Raw genomic sequence first — 5,697 nt, 5'->3', positions numbered from 1 at the left:
CGCTGGTGAGAGACCATCTGAATCCAGCGAGCAGCCTACACATGGTCAGACACAGGTACTACTACGACAGATGCTGTGTGGGCCAAATCATACCCGACTTCATGTTGGAACTTCGGAGGCTGTCTAGTTCATTTGAGTTCCCCGATGAACTAAGGAGAGAAATACTGAGAGACTTTTTTATTGAAGGAATAGGCCACACAGGCATATTCCGAAAGCTTATAGAGACTAAGAACTTGACTCTAGAGGCAGCAGCACTGGTCACACAGACTTTCTTGGCAGGCGAAGAAGAAACGAGGCTGATCTATACTTCGGGTACGACAACCAACGAGGCATCGGAACAAGGGGTTCACATTGTGAAACAAACCGCTACCCCCACACACAGACAAAGGCAGGAGAGCAGGCCTTCAACAGCAGACAGTGGCGCCAGAAGCCATCAAAATCAAGGGCCACATGAACGGCCGATCACACCTCATCAACCCACAATGCGAGCAATCAACAACAGATTGAGAGAAGCTCAAGGGAGATCAGTCAGACGCAGCTCATCCTTCGGAAACAATGGAAACGGTCTGTGTTGGAGATGTGGGGGAAGGCACTCAACCTGGGTGTGTTGATTTCAGCATGCCGTTTGCAGAATCTGCAACTACACAGGGCATCTGGCTTGCACGTGCAGAAAAACAGCAGCTCGGCTGGTATACAAATCGGAAGGGTCGGAAAGTGGACCAGAAGATGGTTGGAACAGTGCACGGGACGCTGAGGTACAGCGGGTTAACACGATCAATGTCCACTGTTTTTACACTTATGATGAGGGTTCTACTCAACGGGATACCCGTCAACATGGAACTGGGCACGGGGGCCAGTCATGAGCGTTCAACAATTTGAACAGCTGTGGCCGCACAAAAGCAACAGACCAAAACTCACAAAGATTGACACCAAACTAAGGACCTATACTAAAGAAATCGTCCCAGTCCTTGGCAGCGCCATGCTCTCAGTCACACACAAAGGGATGGTGCACCGACTTTCCCTGTGGATTGTCCCCAGGCATCTCCCAGCCCTGTTGGGGAGAAGCTGGCTAGCAGAACTTAATTGGAAATGGGATGATGTTCACGCCATGTCGTCAGAGGAACGGACCTCCTGCTCAACAGTTCTAAGCTGTTTTGAACATCTCTTTCAGCCAGGTGTGAGAACCTTCAAAGGGGCTAAAGTTAGAATCTACATCACACAGAATGCCAGACCGGTCCATCACAAGGCTAGAGCTGTGCCTTATGTGATGAGAGAAAAGATTGAAAACGAACTGGACCGGCTTCTGCGGGAAGGCATAATTTCTCCCGTGGAATTCAGCGACTGGGCAAGCCCCATCGTCCCCGTCATGAAGCCTGATGTATCCGTGCGAATCTGTGGGGATTACAAGTCTATCATAAACAGACTCTCCCTACAGGACCAATACCCGCTGCCCAGAGCGGAGGACCTATTTACCACGTTGGCTGGAGGAAAACTTTTCTCGAAACTTGACCTCACATCTGCGTATATGACGCAAGAACTGACCGAGTCTAAGCTACTCACCATCATCATCACACATCGAGGCCTTTTTGTGTACAATCGATGCCCATTCGGCATCAGGTCGGCAGCTGCTATATTCCAGTGCAACATGGAGAATCTGCTCAAGTCCATCCCGGGGACGGTTGTGTTTCAAGATGACATACTCATCACGGGCAGGCACACCGACTCTCATCTCCGCAATCTTGAGGAAGTACTAAGTCGATTGGATCGGGTAGGCCTAAGAGTTAAGAAATCCAAGTGTCTGTTTCTCGCGCCTGAGGTTGAATTTTTGGACAGAAGGATTGCCGCTGATGGAATCTGCCCAACCGAATCCAAAACCGAAGCGATTCGCCTGGCACCCAGGCCCCGGAATGTCTCGGAACTGCGCGCCTTTCTCGGGTTACTCAATTATTTGGGAACTTTATGCAGAACTTGAACACGCTGCTAGAGCCTCTCCATGTGCTACTCAGAAAGGGGTGCGATTGGTTTTGGGGGGACGCCCAAGAATGTGCCTTCAGTAAGGCACGCAACCTTCTATGTTCCAAGAGTGTTTTAGCATTTTTTGACCCAGGAAAAAAGTTAGTCCTTACGTGTGATGCGTCAGCGTACAGGGTCGGGTGCGTTTTACAGCACGTCAATGATGCGCGTAAATTGCAGCCCGTTGCTTATGCCTCCAGGTCACTTTCGCGGGCGGAGTGCGGGTACGGTATGGTTGAGAAGGAGTCGCTCGCGTGCGTGTACGGTGTCAAAAAGATGCACCAATACCTTTTTGGGGCCAAGTTTCCATTAGAAACTGACCACAAACCCCTCACGTCCCTACTATCCGAGTGCAAGGCAATCAACGCCAACGCCTCGATGCGCATTCAGCGGTGGGCACTCATATCACGTGTAGCGAGTTGGTCTTACTGCAGGAGAAGGGTCCACAGCCAGCGAGGGAATGGAAGACCAGCAGGAAGAGTAGTGCAAGGAAGGTAGTGCAGGGGTCCCCTGTGGTCATCCCACTGCAAAACAGATACACTGCTTTGAGTGCTGTTGAGGGGGATGACTCATCAGGAGTGGGCAGCAGCAGCCAAGTTCATGGCACCGTGGCTGGCTCTGTTGCACAGGAGGGCAGGAAAAAGAGTGGGCGAGCGATAGTGATAGGGGATTCAATTGTAAGGGGAATAGATAGGCGTTTCTGCGGCCGCAACCGAGACTCCAGGATGGTATGTTGCCTCCCTGGTGCAAGGGTCAAGGATGTCTCGGAGCGGGTGGAGGACATTCTAAAAAGGGAGGGAGAACAGCCAGTTGTCGTGGTGCACGTTGGTACCAATGACATAGGTAAAAAAAGGGATGAGTTCCTACGAAATGAATTTAAGGAGCTAGGAGCTAAATTAAAAAGTAGGACCTCAAAAGTAGTAATCTCGGGATTGCTACCAGTGCCACGTGCTAGTCAGAGTAGGAATCGCAGGATAGCTCAGATGAATACGTGGCTTGAGCAATGGTGCAGCAGGGAGGGATTCAAATTCCTGGGGCATTGGAACCGGTTCTGGGGGAGGTGGGACCAGTACAATCCGGACGGTCTGCACCTGGGCAGAATCGGAACCAATGTCCTCGGGGGAGTGTTTGCTAGTGCTGTTGGGGAGGAGTTAAACTAATATGGCAGGGGGATGGGAACCAATGCAGGGAGATAGAGGGAAACAAAAAGGAGGCAAAAACAAAAGACAGAAAGGAGATGAGGAAAAGTGGAGGGCAGAGAAACCCAAGGCAAAGAACAAAAAGGGCCATTGTACAGCAAAATTCTAAAAGGACAGAGGGTGTTAAAAAAACAAGCCTGAAGGCTTTGTGTCTTAATGCAAGGAGTATCCGCAATAAGGTGGATGAATTAACTGTGCAAATAGATGTTAACAAATATGATGTGATTGGGATTACGGAGACGTGGCTCCATAGAAAACATAGAAACATAGAAACATAGAAAATAGGTGCAGGAGTAGGCCATTCAGCCCTTCTAGCCTGCACCGCCATTCAATGAGTTCATGGCTGAACATGAAACTTCAGTACCCCCTTCCTGCTTTCTCGCCATAACCCTTGATCCCCCGAGTAGTAAGGACTTCATCTAACTCCCTTTTGAATATATTTAGTGAATTGGCCTCAACTACTTTCTGTGGTAGAGAATTCCACAGGTTCACCACTCTCTGGGTGAAGAAGTTTCTCCTCATCTCGGTCCTAAATGGCTTACCCCTTATCCTCAGACAGTGACCCCTGGTTCTGGACTTCCCCAACATTGGGAACATTCTTTCTGCATCTAACCTGTCTAAACCCGTCAGAATTTTAAACGTTTCTATGAGATCCCCTCTCATTCTTCTGAACTCCAGTGAATACAAGCCCAGTTGATCCAATCTTTCTTGATAGGTCAGTCCCGCCATCCCGGGAATCAGTCTGGTGAACCTTCGCTGCACTCCCTCAATAGCAAGAATGTCCTTCCTCAAGTTAGGAGACCAAAACTGTACACAATACTCCAGGTGTGGCCTCACCAAGGCCCTGTACAACTGTAGCAACACCTCCCTGCCCCTGTATTCAAATCCCCTCGCTATGAAGGCCAACATGCCATTTGCTTTCTTAACCGCCTGCTGTACCTGCATGCCAACCTTCAATGACTGATGTACCATGACACCCAGGTCTCGTTGCACCTTCCCTTTTCCTAATCTGTCACCATTCAGATAATAGTCTGTCTCTCTGTTTTTACCACCAAAGTGGATAACCTCACATTTATCCACATTATACTTCATCTGCCATGCATTTGCCCACTCACCTAACCTATCCAAGTCACTCTGCAGCCTAATAGCATCCTCCTCGCAGCTCACACTGCCACCCAACTTAGTATCATCTGCAAATTTGGAGATACTGCATTTAATCCCTTCGTCTAAATCATTAATGTACAATGTAAACAGCTGGGGCCCCAGCACAGAACCTTGCGGCACTCCACTAGTCACTGCCTGCCATTCTGAAAAGTACCCGTTTACTCCTACTCTTTGCTTCCTGTCTGACAACCAGTTCTCAATCCACATCAGCACACTACCCCCAATCCCATGTGCTTTAACTTTGCACATTAATCTCTTGTGTGGGACCTTGTCGAAAGCCTTCTGAAAGTCCAAATATACCACATCAACTGGTTCTCCTTTGTCCACTTTACTGGAAACATCCTCAAAAAATTCCAGAAGATTTGTCAAGCATGATTTCCCTTTCACAAATCCATGCTGACTTGGACCTATCATGTCACCATTTTCCAGATGCACTGCTATGACATCCTTAATAATTGATTCCATCATTTTACCCACTACTGAGGTCAGGCTGACCGGTCTATAATTCCCTGTTTTCTCTCTCCCTCCTTTTTTAAAAAGTGGGGTTACATTGGCTACCCTCCACTCCATAGGAACTGATCCAGAGTCAATGGAATGTTGGAAAATGACTGTCAATGCATCCGCTATTTCCAAGGCCACCTCCTTAAGTACTCTAGGATGCAATCCATCAGGCCCTGGGGATTTATCGGCCTTCAATCCCATCAATTTCCCCAAAACAATTTCCCGACTAATAAAGATTTCCCTCAGTTCCCCCTCCTTACTAGACCCTCTGACCCCTTTTATATCCGGAAGGTTGTTTGTATCCTCCTTAGTGAATACCGAACCAAAGTACTTGTTCAATTGGTCCGCCATTTCTTTGTTCCCCGTTATGACTTCCCCTGATTCTGACTGCAGTGGACCTACGTTTGTCTTCACCAACCTTTTTCTCTTTACGTACCTATAGAAACTTTTGCAATCCGCCTTAATGTTCCCTGCAAGCTTCTTCTCGTACTCCATTTTCCCTGTCCTAATCAAACCCTTTGTCCTCCTCTGCTGAGTTCTAAATTTCTCCCAGTCCCCAGGTTCGCTGCTATTTCTGGCCAATTTGTATGCCACTTCCTTGGCTTTAATACTATCCCTGATTTCCCTAGATAGCCACGGTTGAGCCACCTTCCCCTTTTTATTTTTACGCCAGACAGGAATGTACAATTGTTGTACTTCATCCATGCGGTCTCTAAATGTCTGCCATTGCCCATCCACAGTCAACCCCCTAAGTATCATTCGCCAATCTATCCTAGCCAATTCACGCCTCATACCTTCAAAGTTACCCTTCTTTAAGTTC

Source organism: Pristiophorus japonicus, chromosome 5 (assembly GCF_044704955.1).
Source record: "Pristiophorus japonicus isolate sPriJap1 chromosome 5, sPriJap1.hap1, whole genome shotgun sequence".
NCBI classification, from domain to species: domain Eukaryota; kingdom Metazoa; phylum Chordata; class Chondrichthyes; family Pristiophoridae; genus Pristiophorus; species Pristiophorus japonicus.
Note: the sequence above shows the minus strand (reverse complement) of the source record.